At 40.0% G+C, this 23,408-nt stretch overlaps 1 long non-coding RNA gene across 1 annotated transcript; it reads right to left on the bottom strand.

The window, feature by feature from the left end:
- Window positions 1-729: 729 nt before the first annotated feature.
- Window positions 730-22,317, bottom strand: LOC125963461 (uncharacterized). The gene is made up of 3 exons (XR_007475492.1): window positions 22,233-22,317; window positions 20,753-20,813; window positions 730-801 (listed from the first exon to the last, which is right to left on the bottom strand). It is a non-coding gene; the product is annotated as an uncharacterized LOC125963461 (long non-coding RNA).
- Window positions 22,318-23,408: the final 1,091 nt, after the last annotated feature.

The raw sequence follows: 23,408 nt of genomic DNA, 5'->3' as shown, positions 1-23,408 counted from the left end.
AAGGATAATGTAAGGATCCAAGAAATTAATGTACTTAAGGCTCTTTGAACAGGATCTAGTAGAGATTAGATGCTCAACAAAGCCAGGGTTACTGTTACTCCTGTTCGTCTTTATCAGATACTGTCCTGGGCACTGAAGTAGATACATGACAGAAACAGAGCCCCTGCCCTCAAGGAGCTCACAGTCACGTAAAGAAAAGAAAATACATTTCATCGCGGTGATCAACATTTCCATTACTTGAGCAGTGATCACCAGGCTTTGTTCCAGAGCTCCACCTATGCTATGGCCCTTGACCTTGCCAGTATCCTCCTAGACAAGGAGATTCAGCCTCACAGAAGTCAAGTGATGAAGCCGCAGCAAATGGCAGAAGCAGGAACCCAGGCCCTCCGTCAGCTCTGTGCCTCGTCGGGTTCAGAAGCCAGGAGAGGGGTGTGACTTGCTTGTGGTTCCTGCTATAGCACATGGCAGAGCCAGCTAGACCCGACCCTGGCTGCACACACTTGCCTCCCTATTGTTCTCTCTCCCGTGGGTCCTGGGACTTGGGGTCGTTTGTCAGCATCCTCAGGGAATAGGAAAAGGAAGAGTCAGTGATAGATTTTCTCCCTGACTAGAACTTTGGAGGCTGCACTTTTCCCCAGTGTGATTGGGGCAGACACGCTGGTAGAATAACTGTATCAACTTTTCAAGGCCAATTGGACAGGGCTTTCTACTCATGGTCTTACCTGCTAATGACAAACCCACTTTCACTAACTGCACGGTGGTCCAAGGGCAATGTCCTCTTTGATCCTGAGCTCTCTTCACCTAGACATAGAGATCCCAGGGTGAAAATTGCGTCGACTGCAGCCACATCTCCTTCCCACACTGGCCGTGGCCAACCTCTCTCTTCTTAACTCTCAGTAGCTTCAAACAAAAATCTCTAAAATGTATCTCACCACAGTATCAAGAAATCATCATAGTAGAGAGTACAATGACTTCATAATAATAATAATCACAAAATAAATGATAAAACATCTCTGATAAGGTGAGCTTTCTCTACGTTAACTCATTTAACCCTCACTTAGGTGTGAAGTACACACATGCACATACACATGCAGAATTGTCCCCATTTTATAGATGAGGGACGTGAGCCTCACATGTGTCTGAGATCACTCAGTTCTGCCATGGCAGACATGAGTTCTAATTGTCTGTCTGAATCCAGAGAGAGCCCAAGGACCTTCGCTTCCTGAGATCCAGGGCTTTTAGATGTGACCACCAACCCTGCCATCAAGTGAAAATACAACTAGGATGTTACCCCAACTCTGGACCTCAGTTCCCTCTGATATACAATTAGGGAGTAGGTCGAACTGTTGCCTAGTAGCCCTTCGGATCTGCAAAGTGCATGATTGTGCAATTATGTATCTGGTACACACTAGGAATGGTTGCACGGAGGTGAAATGGGTAAGAGGCTGACCTTGAAAGCCAGCCAGAACTGAGTTACCAGCCACATGACATTAGACAAGCTATTTCCCATCTCAAAGTCTAGTTACTTCCTCTGGATAATGGAGGTAGCAAGTTTGCCAGTTTCACACAGATTCATACAGTTACATGAGGATTAAATAAGATACTACTTAATGCTTTACAGCAATGATGAGGGCAATGATCCTCAGTGAAGAGATACTATTATAGTTGAAATAGTTATTACAAACAGAAGCTCAAAAATATTTCTGGAATGATCATTGAGTGCAAACAGAGCCTCCATTTCCAGTTACTGCTTCCTTGAATAATTAAGTTTGTACATCTCTCTCAAAAGAGAGTTGTCCTGCTAATAGACTAAGTGCACTTTTTACTTGCTTTTATTATTTCTGCAATAATTATCTCAAATGTTCATGTGTGTACTGCAGAATTCACACGGTTGCTACTTGGTAACATGCAAAAGTACTTCAAGAAGTAAAAACCCAGCATCTCAGATTTGCAACGGAAAATTATTTCCTGGCACTTTTTGGGTTTGTATCTCAGATTCACATACTAAGTAGGCTATATATTCCCTCTTTCAAAATTTCACAGAACAGAAAAAATAGAAATTTAAAATATTAAAAAGAAGGAATAGAAGGATAAGGAAAAGACAGATTTTTTAAAGGGGTTTAGACTATATTTTTGGGGTTGTTTTGGGTGTGCACAAAAATGTAACCCTTTCCCTCTAGCTGTGTATGATAACTTTTTCCCCAAGGAGGAGAGAAAGAGAGATAAAACACCACTCTGGGGAGCTTTGGCCACAGTTGGTGGTAGGACCCTTGTTCACCCGTTACCACTTATTGGCAACTTAAATGAATATGGCGGATCCAACCTGGTTCTTAAATCAGGAAGCAATTCTTCAAATGGCTCCTTCTTTCAATCATCATCTACTGAGAATGTTTTTCATGCCACCCATAGTACTTGGACTCCCTGGGATAAGATCAGGACCAGTTGTTCACATCAGAAAGAAATAGGGGAAAGAATGACTTTGCCTCAACTGGCCTTACAAAAATCCCAAGCTCTCCAGCTTCCTACGATGTGAAAAGTGGGGTTAATGATATCTGTTTCACAAGACTGTTGAGAGGTCAGTAAGAAGACGTATGCAAAGATCTTTGAACCAAACGTCTGTGCAAAAAGGTTAATTCTCTTTTCCCCATTCTCCTTGCATCATTTTTGAGGTTTAAAGAACACATCACATTTGCTCTTATAGCCTCATTTAATGGATTCCTTTCTTGTAGTTTAGACTAGATTGACTTCTTGAAGATAATGTGGTAGTCATTAGAACTGCGTGACAGATATTTCCAGCTGTCCACTTTCCCAGCACAATGCAAGATCGCACTTCCTATGCACCTCCATTTTGAGTGAGGCTGAGTGACTAATTCTGGCCCATAATGTGAGCAGAAGTTACATGCGTCCCTTCCCTTTCCAATGCTGGTGCAAGGTCCTTCAGAACTTTCCCATGAACCCAGAAATCCAAGGAAGTGTTTACTCTCTGAACCCAAATTTCATGATGAGAAGATATGGAGCCAGCCCACATAGCGAACCATGAAGTCAGCCTTTAGTTTTATAAGTCAGTCAGATGTAGGGGATGCTTGTTACAACAACATAACCTCATTCATCCTGACTAATATAGACTGCAACTTATCAATCATCATCTGGAAGCTGGCTCAGGCCCTGTGCAAGGTTGCAATAAAGTGTACTTAACTGGCCGATGAGAAAACAGGAAGATGGATCCAAACTTCAGAATTTAGAACGTGAGTCTAATAAACTGCCAGATGCAAAAATATTGACATTAAATAAGAAAAATTCAAACCTTACAGAAAGTTGATCCTACTGGGTTCTAGCACTGGGGACACAGTGAGAAAAAATACATAATCCTTCAGGGAGAAAAATCAAATTGCAAAAAAGTCAGAATGGCAGAATAATCACTGGGAACATGCAAGGCAATAGAGAAAAATATATCCAGGGGTTAAGAAGACAAAATTCACGTTCATGCAGTATTGGATCTGTTTATGATGGACTGGCTGTCACTGCCACATGTGACGGCTCTGAGCAAGCAGATAATCATCTCAGCCACGGGGCAGCTCGCTGAAAGGTTATGATGATAATAGTCTCCTTAATGCATCAGAATGACACCCTGGCCCGTCCATCAGAAGGGCATGCTTTCAAATTATGTTGCCTGTATTAGGACAGGAGTTGGGGTAGGGGTCATATGCCTTCAGTCGACACACTGGCTACCAAAGGCATGACTGTACTAATTCCTACTGGTATCATTTGCAGAGAAAGCACTCACAACTGTGTTTTCCCAGGCCAACAGCCCTCGAGAAATGAGGACATGGAGTCCAGGGGGTCCTGGCTTACTGATGACAAGCTTGGACCCTAGAGCCGGAGCATTTGGTTCAAATCTTGGTGGTATCTATGAGTGCTGTGTGATGTTAGGCTGGTTAACTTACCTTCACGTGCTGTGGTTTCCTTATGCATAAAATGGAGATTCTAACTAATGGAGAGGGATGATGTGAGGATTTAATAAGTAAATGCATGCAATGTTACATAGTAACATTGTAAATGTTAACACTTAATATATGTTAGCTGCTAGTATTGTTGTTATTATTATATTTACCATCATCATCATCATCATTTCCTAAAGTCATTCAGCTGGTAAATAGCAGAGATAGGATTTTGACTACCTTGTCTCCTAGTAGACCTTTGGAGACTAGGGTAAGAAATGTAGGCTGTGGCCATGGTTGCTAAGCAACTGAGGGTACCCGAGTGAATAAAACCTACGTACTCTGGCCTCTTGGTCACCAGGTGGAACCAACGGAGCCAACTGCCTACGGGCTACCAGCTTCTCCCCATGCATCACCACAGTCTTAGAACTGTGACTGCTCAGGAGTGAGGCTTCAATCAGATCCTGACCAACCTCTTCATTTCCCCAAGCTCACCCACCCCTAATTAGCTCAAGGAGAGTCGTCTGGATAAGTTGAATATCAAGCTCATCAAGAAACTCCCACTCTGATTGTAGGCTCTATGAGTTAGCCATAACTGCTCAATTTCCCTTCAGGAACTTCACTGATTATACGAGGTAACTGATGAAATAACAAGGGATGGGATGTTGTTTGGGGTGCTCTTTTCTTCTCTCTCTCTCTCTCTCTCTCTCTAAGTGATTGCAAGTAAATGAAAGAAAAACTACCTGCTATATGTCGTACACACCATAAAATTCCTGTCATACTATCTGTTCCAGGTTAAGGTGCTGCCACTGGAAACTCAGAAGCCTCACAGATTGGTGAGAGATCAGTGAGGATTTCTGAAGAGTAAGCTATTAATGTTGGAAAATCTGTGCCTATCGTTCCAAATTGTAAATTGCCAAAGAAGCAAAAGTTTACTGAGAAAAGTTGTAAACTTTCCCCATCGACTTACCTGACACACTATTTTCCTATACACATCAAAGAAGCAGTTCCATTGATCACTTCCTAGTGATTTGACTTAGGGATTTGCACTCAGTGCAAATCATTGATTGGAATGGCAATTTCTGTTGACTTAAAGAGGTTTGGGGCCCTGATTGGGAGCCACCAAATGAGAAGGTATCCACTTTCAATCATCTAAAAATCAATACTCAGTCACCATTCTCTAAGAAGCCCCACCTAATCACTTGAAGACAAGTTCTGAACTTTCCAAGGAGCTTTTCAACACCACGGCAATAATAATAAGATGCAAGGTTGGTGTTTCCTTCTTTCATGGTAACTCCCTGGCCTGGGATGTTCTTCTATGTTGTCTCCTGGTAAATTCCAAATTCTCCATCAGGACCCAGTTCCCAGCAGCCATTGCGAATTTGGATTTTTTTTTTTTTTTTTAAGAATCCTTTATTGTTTTTTTTCTGCTAGGCAGAAATGAACCATAATGATTTGAGACCCTTTTCTTTCTTTTTTTAAAAATTTTTATTGGAGTATAATTGCTTTACAATGTTGTTTTAGTTTCTACTGTACAGCAAAGTGAATCAGCTATACGTATACATATATCCCCTCCTTTTTGGATTTCCTTCCCATTTAGGTCACCACAGAGCACTGAGTAGAGCTCTCTGTGCTATACAATAGGTTCTCATTAGTTATCTATTTTATTCGTAATAGTGTATATATGTCAATCCCAATCTCTCAATTCATCCCACGTCCCTCTCCCCACCTTGTGTCCATACGCTTGTTCTCTATGTCTATTTCTCTATTTCTGTTTTGCAAATAGGTTCATCTGTACCATTTTTCTAGATTTCACATATATGCGTTTATATATGATATTTGTCTTTCTCTTTCTGACTTACTTCACTCTGTATGACAGTCTCTAGTTCCATCCATGTCTCTGCAAATGGCACAGTTTCATTCCTTCTTATGGCTGAGTAATATACCATTGTATTTATGTACCACATCTTCTTTATCCATTCCTCTGTTGATGGACATTTAGGTTGCTTCCATGTTCTGGCTATTGTAAATAGTGCTGCAATTAGCATTGGGGTGCATGTATCTTTTGGAATTATGGTTTTCTCCAGGTATATGCCCAGGAGTGGGATTGCTAGGTCATATGGTAGTTCTATGTTTAGCTTTTTAAGGAGCTTCCATACTGTTCTCCATAGTGGCTGTAATCAATTTACATTCCCACCAACAGTGTAGGAGGGTTCCCTTTTCTCCACACCCTCTCCAGCATTTATTGTTTGTAGATTTTTCGATGATGACCATTCTGACCAGTGTGAGGTGATACCTCATTGTAGTTTTGATTTGCATTTCTCTAATAATTAACGCTGTTGAGCGTCTTTTCATGTGCGTCTTGGGCAACTGTATGTCTTCCTTGGAGAAATGTCTATTTAGGTCTTCCACCCATTTCTTGATTGGGTTGTTTGTTTTTTTGATGTTGATCTGTATGAGCTCTTTGTATATTTTGGATATTAGTCCCTTGTCTGTTGCTTCATTTGCAAGTATTTTCTCCCATTCTGAGGGTTGTCTTTTCATCTTTTTTATGGTTTCCTTTGCTGTGCAGAAGCTTTTAAGTTTAATTAGGTCCCATTTGTTTATTTCTGTTTTTATTTTCATTATTCTAGGAGGTGTGCCAAAAAAGATCTTGCTGTGATTTATGTCATAGAGTGTTCTGCCTATGTTTTCCTCTAAGAGTTTTACAGTGTCCAGCCTTAAATTTAGGTCTTTAATCCATGTTGAGTTTATTTTTTTGTATGGTGTTAGGGAGTGTTCTAATTTCATTCTTTTGCATGTAGCTGTCCAGTTTTCCCAGCACCACTTATTGAAGAGACTTTTCTCCATTGTATATTCTTTTCTCCATTGTATATATATTTTTTTCTTTTCTCCATTGTATATTCTTTTCTTTTCTCCATTGTATATTCTCGCCTCCTTTGTCATAGATTAGGTGACCATAGGTGCATGGGTTTATCTCTGGGCTTTCTATCCTGTTCCATTGATCTATATTTCTGTTTTTGTGCCAGTACCATAGTGTCTTGATGACTGTAGCTTTGTAGTATAGTCTGAAGTCAGGGAGTCTGATTCCTCCAGCTCCATTTTTTTTCTAAAGATTGCTTTGGCTATTCAGGGTCTTTTGTGTTTCCATACAAATTATAAAATTTTCTGTTCTAGTTCTGTGAAAAATGCCATTGGTAATTTGATAGGGATTGCATTGAATCTGTAGATTGCTTTGGATAGTATAGTCATTTTCACAGTATTTATTCTTCCAATCCAAGAACATGGTATATCTCTCCATCTGTTTGTGTCATTTTTCATTTCCTTCATCAGTATCCTACAGTTTTCTGGGTACAGGTCTTTGACCTCCTTAGGTAGGTTTATTCCTAGGTATTTTATTCTTTTTGTTGCAATGGTAAAAGGGATTGTTCCCTTAATTTCTCTTCCTGATTTTTCGCTGTTATTGTATAGGAATGCAAGAGATTTCTGTGTATTAATTTTGTATCCTGCAACTTTACCAAATACATTGATTAGCTCTAGTAGTTTTCTGGTGGCATCTTTAGGATTTTCTGTATATAGTATCATGTCATCTGCAAACAGTGACAGCTTTACTTCTTCTTTTCCAATTTGTATTCCTTTTATTTCTTTTTCTTCTCTGAGTGCTGTGGCTAGGACTTCCAAAACTATGTTGAATAATAGTGATGAGAGTAGACATCCTTGTCTTGTTCCTCATCTTAGAGGAAATGCTTTCCGTTTTTCACCATTGAGAATGATGTTTGCTGGGGGTTCGTCATATATGGCCTTTATTATGTTGAGGTAGGTTCCCCCTATGCCCACTTTCTCGATCTTTTTGGAAATAGGAACCAGAGAGATCCAGGTGTTTCTAGCCATTCTAGATCATAGGCGCCACTGAATGGCTTTCATTCCATTTATTCATTCAATAATGGTCCATTCTTTCTTTTATTACCTATTATAACCAAGCAATGTTCTAGGAATTGGAGCTACATCTATGAACATGACAGCTAAGAAGTAAGTGATTATATACAGTCTAGAAGGGGAGACAGACAATGAAAAAGTAATCAAATAAATGATGAAGATATTCAGATGGTGATAACGTAATAAAATGATAAAGTAGCATGATGGGACAGAGAAGTATATGGCACTATTTTAGGCTGGGTCATAGGAAAGTAGAAATTCTACTGACCTCAGCAATCCCGCATTTCCCCAATCCTCCTTCTACCACCGCCCTACGTTATCCCATTGCTTTGGGCTGAAGGACAACAAAGACATTTACGTATTCATTAAAAAAAAAAAAACAGGTAAATGAGAAAGCAAACTGGGGCAAGCAGATCAGGCCTTGAAGAAAGGAATTATGAGCTACTCTTGGTTTGAATTTCATGCTGTCTTCCTTTTCAGCATGAACACATTTGAATGACTATGTCCCCTTTTCTACATCCTATTGTTTCATCCAAAAATTCTACACCATATTCTATAAACAAGTTGTTTTACAATTATCATTTATTTCCCTGGAATGAAGATTTTTCCTTCTTATTATACCAAAGATAACCTCCACCAATAAAAGGAATTTATTAGACACCAATGGCTCACATTGATGCATAGAGATGCTATATAAAGTGAGTTAAGACAGGAGTCTTCACCCTTGGTGCTTTAGAGTCAAGTACTGTGAAAAGGCACTGGACACAGAGTTGAGGTGCTACGTTTAGTCCCACTGTACATGTTATGGTTAGAAAAAAAAAAACATGAATTTTTGCTTTGGACAAGTCTAGATTCAAATTCTGGCATCATCACTTACTAGTGGCATTGTGATATTGGACACTTTATCTCTTAGCTTTAATGTTTTCATCTGTCAAATTAGGTTATGGTGAAGATTAGGGATAATGCATGAAGAGCCTGCCATAAAACAGAAGCTTCATAAATGGAAGCTAATATCCTTGGTAATGACCAAGGCAAGTCTTTTCAACTCTCTATACCTTAACCTCTTCTTGTGGAAAATGGTGGGAGACAGAGTAGTTGAAATAAATAATAATAATTTTTAAGCTTAAAATTTGCTAGAGTATAGTAACTCAATTTCCTTGGCTTCTTTCCTATTTTGTTACCCTCTGCTCTTAAATCCTTACAGAAGTCTGTGCACTACATTCAGAAGCCTACCTGTGTGGCAGCCCATTCAGTTAAGGTATTTTGGGGGCCCAGTGAATCGTTATTAATTAATAAACTAATGTTTAATGAGTACCTTCTGGACGGCAGGTTTTGAGGAGGCTTCAAAGGGACTGGGGGTGGGGCAAATCGATATAAAGGTGAACACATTCTGACCTCAGCTCTCAGAAGTTTCCTCTTCAGTAGGGAGAGATGATGTCTATATAATAATTAGTAATCATTTCAGGAGGAAGTGCCAAGGGTCATGAGAAGAAGGTGATAAAACCCAGGGGAAGACTAGCAATGAGCCATCTACACTATGGTATCATGGAAGCTTTGAGGCATTGGACCTGGGTCTCAATGGTGGAGAAGGATTTGAAGATTTGGTGATGAGAAGAAAGGCATTCTGGGGACAGGGACAGCTCAGGCAAATATGTACAGCTAGGAAAGCTTGAAACTGGAAAGAGTCCAGTAAAACAGGAAAGAAGAGGGAACCACCAGGCTGAAGAGGACCATTGAGGTCACATTGTAGAGGGCCCCCAAGGCCAGGTAAATAGAACTCATACTGCCCTGCCACAGAGAGGTGGCTCCTTGCAAGTCAGAGAAATTCAGGGTCACCTTTTTGCTAATTTCCTCAAGCCTCAGTGTCTTTGACTCTAAACAGGGAGTAAGTCTAGATCTTATCTCATAGGCTGGAGTTGAGGATTTAAGGAAATGATGCATGTAAAGACCTAGCACAGTGCCTGGCATCCCTCAAGTGCCCATTCCGGGGACATGTGCTGGGACCCTTACGAAGCCAGCCTGGGAGTATGTGAGCTTGGAGCTGCTGGGTAGCATCTCTCCCACACAAGCCTGCAGAAACCAATGCCAATGTAGGGTAATGCACTGCTCAAAGGGGAAGAAAGACATTCCAAATGTTATTCCTTGAGCACCTGGTTCCAACTGTACCTGAAGCTGGCTAACCTTAGACGTTTCAGTTTCAAGCCACAAAACTCCTTCTTTTGCTTTAGCCAATTTAAATTGACTTTCTGCTTCTAGTTACTGAAAATCTTAAGTAATATAGAAATGTAGTCACTTTTCTCATGTTGGCTCTTGAGTCCAGCTTGCTCACAAATGCAATTATCCTCATGAAATGATCTGAAAATGATCAGTGAGAAACTGAGCTCTGATTAGAGGCTTTGGGGGCAGGGCTACATTGTGACTTTTGTGGGCCTGAGGCACTTTTGCCTTCACGTGCTCCTTCTTCCATAAAATTGTTAAAAATTATACTTTGTACCATATTGGTATAAATTTATATTTTGTAATTTTTTATAATTTTATAGTTGGTGTAAGATTAATATAATCTAAATTGGATTCGTTACGATACATTTGTTTTTATTATATTTACAACTTTCTTCTGATTATCAAGGAGATGAAAATTAAAATATTCTTGTGGGCCCCTACACATATTGTGGACCCCAGGCACTGTGCCTACCGCGTTTCACGGCAATGTCAGTTCTGTTGGAAGTTTCCACGTGGCCCATCTTGAAGACTGAATTAGTGGAAGCCAGCAAATTGCAACGTCTTTCACTGTTATAATCCATTTGTATGATCGGGTATCCTTCCTGAGTACCCGTGTCTTAGTCTTATACCCAAGATCATCGTCCAACCTTGATCCAACAACCCACTGAAGCCCTGGGGTTTATACCTAGTTCTTGCTAGTCTGCTGCTAGCAAGCAATATAATCCTTGGCCCTGCCAAGATCCCCTCCCTTTAGAACATAGTCATTTGTAGAAACAAAGGGATCGCCGACGTCTCTTTCCAGGGCCAAAGCCATCAATATTACCATTCTTTCCCATTTTCATCTCTTACAATTCCTTTAGGCCAGTGTGTACTCAACCCCCTCGCACACCCACACCCATAAACACGTTTGTCTGTCCCTTCCTTAAAAATATGCAAATGATCAGAGAATGCACTAAAAAGCAAGCAAGGAAGGAAAGAAGAAAAATATGTGTGGCTTGGGCTGGACAGAGTGCCATTAATACTTGGAGGCTTCTAATATTTTTTGTCTAATCTTCCTTACACAGCTTCCACCTTGTTTATCTTACATGGATTGTAATTCCCTTGGGCGAGCAAGCGATCTGCAATTTCTAAAGTGCCTTCTAAATAATCAGTAATCAAGAAATGCCAAGTAATCATGATCTTCAACGTGCTTATGGAGGGTCATTCTGAAATTGGGCGTCAGAGCCTCCTGTCTTAAAGAGCCACAGCTCCTTGGTTAAATGCTTAAATTGATGTGCGAGGTTACCATGGATGCCCGCCCCCTGTACATTACCATTATTATTATTTTGTGTTTCTCTAATACTTTCATTGAAAGATAATCATGTTGTGAATATTAACTTTTATAGGCTGCATTTGTAACTGCTTATGTGTAAAGAAGCAGCACTTTCTGAAATCAAAATGACACTAATAATTTAGTCAATTTACTTTTTTCCATCTCTGTGTTTACAGTCATGTTATTTGGTTACTGCAGGCTCTGAATTTTGATATAGTCATCCTGGTAATAAACTTTTTTCTGTTCTTTGTATCTAAAGACACATTTGTCACATAGAACAGAGTCTGTTTAAATTCATTTGTTCAATAAACATTTATTGAGTGCCTACTAGGTGCCGATGCAGGCTAGGTACAGGAGACAGACATTGTCTTAACAGAGCACAGAGGTGAGGGAAGGAGATCAACTTAGATGCCACAACTTAGAGATGAGGCAGCAGGTATAGCAATAGGAATGAACAGCGGGGCATTCTCAGTGCTTCACGTGGGGACACTGGGTCAATTCTGGACCTTAGGGAGTATTTTCTGAATTTAAAGCTTGAGGAAAGTGGAGCTAGAGAAATAGTGTTTTATCAAGATGTTTATCAAGATACAGAGAACCTTCACACACATGAGGAAGACCATCGTCATTTAAAAAACAAAAGAAAAGAAAAGAACAAATGTTGGCAAGGGTGTGTAGAAATTGGAACGCTCTTGCATCACTGGTGGGAATGCAAAATGGCATTTCCTCAAAAAAAATTAAACATGGAATTAGCATATGATCCAGGAATTCCACTCCTGGATAATAACAAAAAGCAGGGATTCAAACAGATATTTGCACACCCATGTTCATAAGAGCATTATCACAAGAGTCAAAAGATGGAAGTAACCCAAGTGGCCATTGATGGATGAGTAAACGGTAGTGTATACATACAATGAAATATTATTCAGCCTTTAAAAGGAAGGAAATTATGACACATGCTACAACATGGGTGAACCTTGAGGGCATTATGCTAAGTGAAATAAGCCAGTCACAAAGGACAAATATTGTATGATTCTATTTATATGAAGTACCTAGAGTAGTCAAATGCATAGCAATAAAAAGTAGAATGGTTGCCAGGGGTGAGGAGAAGGGGAGATGGGAGTTAGTGATTAATGGGTGTGGAGTTTTCAGTTTGGGAAAATAAAAAGTTCGAGAGATGGATGATGGTGGTTGCACAACAGTGTGAATGTACTTAATGCCACCAAACTGTACACGTAAAGACGGCAAATTTTACGTTAAGTGCATATTGCTACAATTTTTAAAAATAGATGCAGAGAACCCTACCACCCCTCTCTCTAATTCCACAACACATTAGGCTGGGAATCCAAGGAAAGTCCGACTTCTGCCCATTTTCTAAAATGCCATCTTCCCAGGAGCTGCCACCATTTGTATTCAGCTTTATTTGTAAATACAATTAAAAAACCAGCCACGGAACACCATCACCCAAGGAGTAAATGTTCCCGGGCTCTGAAACGGAGTGCTGTCATTCCCATTAACAGTAATGAGAGTCCCATGGCTAAACCTCCGTGCGTCATGTTCAAAATTTACCCCCTAGAGTTTGCAGATGGAAAAAAAAACATTATCTCATGTACAAACAGAAAACAGAAAATAAAGCCGGAAATGGCATTCTGACCATGGAGATGCCATAGGGCGATTAGCAGGCAATCTGGTGAGGGTGGCTTCGGAAAGAACACGAAAGAGGGCATGTGACAGAAAGACTGCCTCATCCTGGTCTCCAGGGCTCTCGTATGTTTCAGAACAATCAAGGTGACTGGTGGCTCAAGGTCAGGAGCCTACGTTATGACTCTGACATTAAAACCTATTCTTTAACATAAATGTCCCCTTGCAATGCATGAAAATAGAGACATACTTCCTGTGCTATCCAAAAGTTCCAAAGTTTTTGTTTCAAGTGAATTTCAATTGAGGTTTTTAAGAGTCCTAGTGCATTCTCATAATTAAAGACTTCAAGTTTTAATTCTCTCCTCACTTTGAATCTCCCCCCTAGAGCCTTTGTCATGTTCTAAGCTGTTAGGAAATGTAATCAAATTAACTCAAGTAAAAAGGGCTTTATTGGAAGTCAGTCTGTGTGTCTGTGTGTGTGTGTGTGTGTGTGCGTGTGTATGTGTGTGTGTGTGTGTGTGTATGTCACTTTATCTCTTCTCTCCACGACACTTCCTGGGTTCCTATTGCTACTCTTCTCTCCGTTGCTTTATTCTCAAGCTTCTATCTACAGATGATAACGTCAGTTTCCTTTTACTTCCTTGCCAACATTCAGGTGGACAAAATGGCTTTAATTCAATGTGACCCCCCCATTCACAATGCCACTACTTTCTGACATCTCTGTGACTCATTCAAACTCTCCAGAAAGAGAACTACCCCATTTGCCACTGATTGGATGCTTTCTAGCCAAGTTGTCAGCCTTTCTTGAATAAGTTGTGGCCAGTGGTGGAGGGAGGAGAGAAATTAGACTGCCTGCTACCCACACTTCAGAAACGGAGAGCTGGAGCAATTCTCTGAGAAGGGCATGTGAACAAAGTAAGCAAAACAACCAACCAACCAGCAAGTCTGGCCTTGTGTTAAAACATCAGTTCACAAAGAGGGGTCTATGGTCACGATGCCATCAAAGTGTCTACAAGGTCAAAATTTTTCTCATGGTAATTCTAAGACATTGTTCTCCTCTTTTTACTCTGTTGGCATGTGTACTGATGGTGCAAAATTCTTTGGAGGATAAAACCGCTGGTACCTTAGCATGAATCAAGGAAGTGGGACCAAATTCTTTTAGCAGGCAATGCATTCTTCACGACCATTATTATTATAATAATAATGCCAGTTTCCCTTAAGAGTACCCTTGATGAAATGGTAAAATGATTTTTACAGTAAAAATGATTCATTTTATTATAGCTTGAGGATTATGGGCACTTCTTTTTGATATTCTGTGTAAAAAAAAAGGAAGCACACTTAGATCACTTCTGTTGCACCCCAAAGTATGGTGCTTGTGCTAAGGAAAACGCTTGTGTGATTGCTTGAGTTGCCAGCTAATCTAGCTACTTTTTTCATGCAACAACATTTTTACTTAGAAGAACAGAAAGATTACGGTTATTCAGACTTGAGTATTTAGCAGACATTTTTCTCAGAAATGAGTAAAAAGAGCCTGTCGTTTCAAAGGAAATACCAGGATTCAAACCAAAATACTTGAATTTTAGAAAAAATTTCTATCTGCAACCATGAACTTGACAGCTCCTTGATACTTATAACTTTTCTGATGAGCTCGCTGGTGATATTATTAATGTGATTTCTAAAATATTTTATAATTAAAGTTATCAATATTTAGAAGATAACACGGTGAACCAATATTTTCCAAAACACCAGCATATAATGTTACAAAATCACACATAGGTCTACCACCAATTCCATTTCAAAACTCAAGATGTACAATGGATTTTAATATAATAAAGTACAAAGAGCTCATTGATATGGTTTCAGATTCTACATTACAACTAACCTTTAAGAAATTACCACTTGCTGAAGTTTTTTTGTAGTATCAAAGAAGAATACCCCAAATTATCTGAAAAGGCTATTAAATTACTTCTTCCTTTTCAAACATATATATGTGAGAGGCCAAGTTTTTTCCACATACGTACTTCAAACAAACCAACATATTTCAGCCAACTTAATGAAGAATGTACACACTCTGAAATTTACTTGTTTGGCTCAATATTCATTTTGAGATCTATTCATTTTAGAGCATGTAACTCTAGCTTGTCCATTTTCACTGCACTGTAATATTCCATTGTAACAAACATCAATATGAGATTGAGTATTTTTTTTTTTTTTTTTTTTGGTGTGGAACTTTGTCAAAAGCTGTTTCTGCATCTATTGAGATGCTCATATGGCTTTTATTTTTCAGTTTGTTAATATGGTGTATCACATTAATTGATTTGAGTATATTGAAGAATCCTTGCATCTCTGGGATAAATCCCACTTGATCATGGTGTAAGATCCTTTTAATGTTTTGTTGGATTCTGTTTGCTAGTATTTTGTTGAGGATTTTTTGCATCTATATTCATCAGTGATATTGATCTGTAATTTTCTTTTTTTTTTAGTATCATTGTCTGGTTTTGGTATCAGGGTGATTGTGGCCTCATAGAATGAGTTTGGGAGTTTTCCTTCCTCTGTAATTTTTTGGAAGAGTTTGAGAAGGATGGGTGTTAACTCTTCTCTAAATGTTTGATAGAAATCACCTGTGAAGCCATCTGATCCTGGACTTTTGTTGGTTGGAAGATTTTTAATCACAGTTTCAATTTCATTACTTGTGATTGGTCTGTTCATATTTTCTATTCCTTCCTGGTTCAGTCTTGAAAGGTTATACCTTTCTAAGGATTTGTCCATTTCTTCCAGGTTGTCCATTATAGTGGCATAGAGTTGCTTGTAGTCGTCTCTTAGGATGCTTTGTATTTCTGCTGTGTCTGTTGTAACTTCTCCTTTTTCATTTCTAATTTTATTGATTTGAGTCCTCTCCCTCTTTTTCTTGATGAGGCTGACTAATGGTTTATCAATTTTGTTTATTTTCTCAGAGAACCAGCTTTTAGTTTTATTGATCTTAGCTATTGTTTCCTTTGTTTCTATTTCATTTATTTCTGCTCTGATCTTTATGATTTATTTCCTTCTGCTAACTTTGGGTTTTGTTTGTTCTTCTTTCTCTGGTTACTTTAGGTGTAAGGTTAGATTGTTTATTTGAGATTTTTCTTGTTTCTTGAGATAGGCTTGTTTTGCTATAAAATTCCCTCTTAGAACTGCTTTTGCTGTATCCCATAGGTTTTTGATCGTCATGTTTTCATTGTCGTTTTTCTCTAGATATTTTTTGATTTCTTCAGTGATCTCTTGGTTATTTAGTAATGTATTGTTAGCCTCCATGTGTTTGTGTTTTTTATGCTTTTTTCCCTGTAATTTATTTCTAATCTCATAGGTTGTGGTCAGAAAAGATCCTTGATATGATTTCAATTTTCTTAAATTTACTGAGGTTTGATTTGTGACCCAATATGTGATCTATCCTGGAGAATGTTCCGTGTGCACTTGAAGAAAGTGTAATCTGCTGTTTTGGGAGGGAATGTCCTATAAATATCAATTACATCTATGTGGTCTATTGTATCATTTAAAGCTTGTGTTTCCTTATTAATTTTCTGTTTGGATGATCTGTCCATTGGTGTAAGTGATGTGTTAAAGTCCCCCACTATTATTGTGTTACTGTCGATTTCCTCTTTCAGAGCTGTTAGCAGTTGCCTTATGTATTGAGGTGCTCCTATGTTGGGTGTATAAATATTTACAATTGTTATATCTTCTTCTTGGATCGATCCCTTGATCATTATGTAGTGGCCTACTTTGTCTCTTGTAATAGTCTATATTTTAAAGTCTATTTTGTCTGATATGAGCATTGCTACTCCAACTTTCTTTTGATTTCCATTTGCATGGAATATCTTTTTCCATCCCCTCACTTTCAGTCTGTATGTGTCCCTAGGTCTGAAGTGGGTCTCTTGTAGACAGCATATATATGGGTCTTGTTTTTGTATCCATTCAGCTAGCCTGTGTCTTTTGGTGGGAGCATTTAATCCATTCACGTTTAAGGTAATTATCAATATGTATGTTCCTATTATCATTTTCTTAACTGTTTTGAGTTTGGTTTTGTAGGACCTTTTCTTCTCTGTGTTTCCCACTTAGAGAAGTTCCTTTAGCATTTGTTGTAGAGCTGGTTTGGTGGTGCTGAATTCTCTTAGCTTTTGCTTGTCTGTAAAGCTTTTGATTTCTCCATGGCATCTGAATGAGATCCTTGCTGGGTAGAGTAATCTTGGTTGTAGGTTTTTCCCTTTCATCACTTTAAGTGTATCATGCCACTCCCTTCTGGCTTGGAGAGTTTTTGCTGAGAAATTAGCTGTTAACCTTATGGGATTTCCCTTGTATATTATTTGTCATTTTTCCCTTGCTGCTTTCAATAATTTTTCTTTGTCTTTAGTTTTTCCCAATTTGATTACTGTGTGTCTCGGCATGTTTCTCCTTGGGTTTATCCTGTATGGGACTCTCTGCACTTCCTGGACTTGGGTGGCTATTTCCTTTCCCATGTTAGGGAAGTTTTCGACTCTAATCTCTTCAAAGATTTTCTCGAGTCCTTTCTCTCTCTCTTCTCCTTCTGGGACCCTTATAATGCGAATGTTGTGTTTAATGTTGTCCCAGAAGTCTCTTAGACTGTCTTCGTTTCTTTTAATTCTTTTTTCTTTATTCTGTTCCACAGCAATGAATTCCACCATTCTGTCTTCCAGGTCGCCTATCTGTTCTTCTGCCTCAGTTATTCTGCTACTGGTTCCTTGTAGTGTATTTTTCATTTCACTTATTGTATTGTTCATCTCTGTTTGTTTGTTCTTTAATTCTTCCAGATCTTTGTCAATCATTTCTTGCATCTTTTCAATCTTTGCCTCCATTCTTTTTCTGAGGTCCTGGATCATTTTCACTATCATTATTCTGAATTCTTTTTCTGGAAGATTGCCTATCTCCATTACATTTAGTTGTTTTTCTGGGGTTTTATATTGTTCCTTCATCTGGTACATAGCCCTTTGCCTTTTCATCTTCTCTATCTTTCTGTGAATGTGGTTTTTGTTCCACAGGCTGCAGGATTGTAGTTCTTCTTGCTTCTGCTGTCTTCCCTCCGAGATTGAGTATTTAGGTTGTTTCCAATTTTACTATAACATACAATGGTGCTGTGAACATTCTTTGTATCTGTCTTGGTAGGCAATGTTTTCTTTGATTTTATTTCTAGAAGTAGATTTGTTCATTTCTAGTAATAAGACACTCTTTACCTCTACTAATACTAGTAATAGCTAACTCTTACGGAGAACTTGTTATTTGTCAAGGGCTTTTCTAACAGCTTTACATATATTAATTCATGTAATTCTTGAAACAACACAACTAGGGTATTAGCCCCACTTTACACAGGAGAAGAGTGAGAAGCAGAGGGATTCAATAGCTTATTCAAGTTCGTGCAGCTAAAGGGAGGTAGAACCAGGAGTGATCCCTCACTGCAAAGCTCCAGGGTCCATGTTTCTAACCACACTCTTCAAAAGCTGGCAATGAAGAAATGAAGGAACTAGAAAATCACCACCAGAACACGATATTCATAAATGCTGCAGGTCAGATCTGCTGATGAATGCTAAAGTTAGTCGGCAAATCTTTAAAGAGAAATAGGTTATTTGCACAGTCTCAAAGTATCTCCCCCACAAACTTCCTAATCACTGTGGCGGATTTAACATAGGACTGCAAATTGTTTGATACCCCTCCCCCAGGAGTTAGAGCTTAATATACCTCTCCTGAATGTGGACTGGACTTAGTGACTTGATTACAGTGAACAGAGTATGGAAAAATAAAAATAGTAACTTTGTAGCAGAGAAACCTGGCAACTGAGTGATCAAGGTTAACATCCTCAGTAATAAGTCATGTGTCCTCAATGTGATGGGACAAAAAGGGCACATCACCTCTGTGGTACCTTCCCCAACATCCAAACCAACAAGGACCTACTGTATAGCACAGGGAACTCTACTCAATACTCTGTAATGACCTATATGGGAAAATAATTTTAAAAAAGAGTGGATATATGTATATGTATAACTGAATCACTCTGCTCTACACTTAAAACTAACACAACACTGTAAATCAACTATACTCCAATATAGAATAAAATTTTTTTAATTAAAAATAAAAAAAGAAGGGCACATCACCTCTGTGGTACCTTCCCCAGCATCTGCACCCTCAGGCTATCTGAGAAAATGTGGGACAAACTCAAATTGAGGTACATTCTACAGAATACCTGACCACTTTAATAAAGTGTCAAGGTCAAGAAAAGAACAAAAAAATGGTCACTGATTAGAGGAAACCAAGGAGAGACTAAACAGACTAATCTGAATCCTGAAACAGAAAAAAAGTGGAAAAACTGGGAAAATCCAAATCAAGTCTGCAGTTTCATTAATAGCTTTGATCCAAGTTGATTTCCTAGTTTTGATCAATGTCCCATGATTACATAAGATGTGAACAGCAGAGGAAGCTGGGTACAGGGTATAAGGGACACCTGTACTCTCTTTGCAAATCCTCTGTAAATCTAAAATCATTGCCAGGGGTGGGGTGCAGGGAAGACAGATTGGAGGAAGGTGGTCAAAAGGTACAAACTTCCAGGTATCAGATAAATAAGTACTAGGCATGTAATGTACCACATGATAAATGTAACTAATACGGCTGTAGGTTATATGTGAAAGCCACTGAGAGAGTAAATCCCAAGGGTTCTCATCACAAGGGCAATAATTTTTTTCTATGTCTTTAATTTTGTATCTATATGAGACAATGGATCTTCATTAAACTTATTGTAATGATCATTTCCTGATGTATGGAAGTCAAATCATTATGTACTTGATTTTTTTTTTTTTTTTTTTTGGTACGCGGCATCTCACTGTTGTGGCCTCTCCCGTTGCGGAACACAGGCTCCGGATGCGCAGGCTCAGCGGCCGTGGCTCACGGGCCCAGCTGCTCCGCGGCATGTGGAATCTTCCCGGACCGGGGCACGAACCCGTGTCCCCTGCATCGGCAGGTGGACTCTCAACCACTGAGCCACCAGGGAAGCCCTGGAAGTCAAATCATTATGATGTACACCTTTAAACTTATACAGTGCTGTATGTCAACTACATCTCAATAAAACTGGAAGAAAAAAAACACCAAGCTAAAAAAAAGAAAAAAAAGATAACAACACCCAGTAATGCCTTCCCGTTTCATTCAGAGGAAAAAAACCAAAGAGCTTCTCCAAAGGGCTCCCACATCATCTGCCCCCCTCCTCCCACTCATCTGCCCCTCCCTCCAGCACAGCTCCCTCAGATGCCCTCCCCACCACCTCACTGCTCTGGCGCCTGCTCCTGTCTTAGTCTCTTTGCACTTGAAGTTGGCTCTGCCAGGGATGCTCTTCCGCAGGTATCCCCAAGGCCAACAACTTCAGTTTTGTCCAATCTTTGCTCAGATGCAACTTCCTCAGTGAGGCTTCACCTGACCATTTGGATTGCAACTGATTCCCCCTCCAATTTTCCCTCATTCTGCTTGTTTTCCATATCATGCATCACCTTCCCCTCTCTCTGTGTCATTTCCTTAATTAGTGTGGTTATTGTCAATTGTCTGTGTCCCCACCGGAATGTCAGTTCCATCAGGGCAGCGATCTCCACTCTTGCATTCACTGTGTCTGGAACATGGGGCCCAGCTAACTTTGTTAAGAAGCTTGCCTATGTCATTCCTAGCATGTAGCTTGACTTACTTATAGTTAGCATGCCTGCGTCTAGGAGTTCACCAAGCAGCGGAGAGGGTGATGACCTTTCCTGCAGAGAAAACATGGGCAAAGAGTCCTGAAGAGTTCCCAAGAGCTGGAGGGAAGAGGTGGGCAGAAACCCCATGACATCAGCACAGGGATAGCAATGAACTCTGCTCCATAGCAGGGTGTCGTGTGCCTAGAAAAGGCAGAGATGGAAAAGTCAACTTGCGTCCAAGGCAATATGTAAGCCAAGTTGAAAGTTATAAAAGATTTAGGTAAGCTCTTTCTAAGCACTTTCAAAATTCCCAGAGGGCTTTTCTTATGTGGTAGGTCTTATAATGAAAGAAGACCCAGACATGACAAGAGACACATGGGTAAAGACAGCTATTAAAGCAAGAATGATTGATTTCATAACATTCCAAGGTAGTACTCTTTAACTCCAGATACAGCCACCTCTCAATGTCGGCCTTCCTCATTTGCATAGGTAATTGACAGCTTGTTAACAGCTCATTAAGAACACTGAAAACCATGTGACAACTACAAAGGGGTGTGCGTAAATGGGGACAGAATCTGTGAATTGCATGATATTGAGAACTCAATCAGATCTCAGATTACAGGTCAGAAAACAACTTGATTGACTCTGATGGTGAAAAAAATAGGAACATCCACCAACTTTTTTTTAGAACTTTATTCAACAGTCCTATTGTCCACAGGGTAATAAAGAAAAGCCCAAGCCATGGTGATTTTCAGAGCTCAGCTCTACCAGATGCAGTGATGTGAGTAGCAATTTAATATAAATACCTAACAGCAGATCATTTCAGTTTCTAAAAACACCTGTTAAACTGCTTATGCAGTTTTAAAATTTGTTCTTAAGATTCACCTTTTTCATAAACACAAGGCATTTAGACATCTCAATCTAATATTCTTCAAGTGAGAAAAATGTGAAGTGTAATTTGATTTTAGCCTATAAAAAGAAGATGTTTCCTGATTTGCACGCAGTTACCATCGGTAAATTTGGATACTGTATTTTTTAAAAGAACATTTGAATATAAATAGTGCAAATAATTGTTACATCAGCAAATCTCTTCTGAGCATCAGATGCCTGTGCAGAAACCTTCTTTTGCGAACTGTTTCCCTGGATGGAAGAACAAGTCTAAAGGTGGGCCGTGTGCAGGTCCAGTGGAGACCTGTAAGTCCAGCGCTCATCTATGACCAAGGGTGCACCTTCCACACCCACAGAGCCCGCTGAGTCTTACTTTTCTTCTGTCTACCTGCATCTACCAGATGCAAATGGATGGTGGTTACGGACAGAGGGGTCCAGCAAATGCTGCCCCATGCTCAGTCCTTGGGATTCTGAAAGCATCCACAGGGTTGCAGACCAGTGTGGCCCACCATGTGTCCCAGATGTAGCCAATGTGGCCAAACCCACTCTAAACAGCTCCTTCCCACCTACCCCTGTGCCTTTAAGTCAAGTGGACTTCCTTACCTGGTTTGTTCCCCCATCCTCTGTCCTTTCTGGGTAGATAGTTCCTCCTCACCCAATCAGGTTCAGTCCCAGGGACTCTGCCAAGACAATGGGGACAAGTGGAAAGGGCACAGAATCAGTATTTAGGGAGATCCAAGGACAGTCACTCAGAGGCTGGGCTTCGTCACTTACTAGCAAAGTGGTCCATCCTGGATTAGATACTTAACCTTAGAAGATCTCAGTTTCTTCACCTATAAAATAGGAATGATGCTTAGAAATCTTGGCCATGTCAGTTAATTGAGATAAAGCCTTGACAAGATTATTCTTTTATCTCAATTAACGTCCTACAGCAGCAGTCCCCACCATTTTTGGCAGCAGGGACCGATTTCGTGGAAGACAATTTTTCCACGGATAGGGGTGGGGTGATGGTTCAGGCGGTAGCGTGAGCGATGGGGAGTGGTGGGGAGCGGCAGCTTCAATTGCTTGCCAGCCGCTCAACTCCTGCTGTGCGGCCTGGTTCCTAACAAGCCGAGGACTGGTACTGGTCCATGGCCCCAGGGGTTGGGGACCCCTTTCCTACAGGATAGGATCTTGACAAGATTAAGAATGAGAATTGATACTAAACCTATGGTCTTGGAATTAAGTCCATACTAGAGCTATCCATCAGTTAGAGTGACCACATGCCCTAAGCAAAGCCAATCCAGAGGCTGAACAGAAACATCTGTTGTGACCTAACAAGAAGAGAAGAACTGGACAAGACACAGTGCTCAATTCCAAATTCTGAACTGGAAGGTAACAGAGATGATGGTGGTGGAGGAGGCTGAAGCCCAAAGTCCACGATGTAGGGAGAGCTTGGAGAGACCATCCACAGAGATTCTGCAGCACAGGTTACGAGGAAGCAGAAACCACGGCTAAGCACAGGCCACAAGTTGGAAAGAATACAAGGAAGATGTGACATGGTGGAAGCAGAGGCTGGTGGACAGAGTAGGAAGCAGAATAGACAGGTCACCAGCAACAGAGACTGCTCCTTCCACTTGGGCACCTGCTGTCTAGTCTAGCCAGGGGTTGGCAACGTTTCTGGAAAGGACCAGGGAGTAAATACATTAGGCTCTGCAGCCCATGTGGTCTCTGTTGTAACTGCTCAGCTCTGCCGGTATAGACAATACAGTCGTTCTTAAAAGCATGAGCATGGCTGTC

Source organism: Orcinus orca, chromosome 2 (assembly GCF_937001465.1).
Source record: "Orcinus orca chromosome 2, mOrcOrc1.1, whole genome shotgun sequence".
Taxonomy (NCBI): Eukaryota; Metazoa; Chordata; class Mammalia; order Artiodactyla; family Delphinidae; genus Orcinus; species Orcinus orca.
This window is presented reverse-complemented; position numbering and strand designations above follow the sequence as displayed.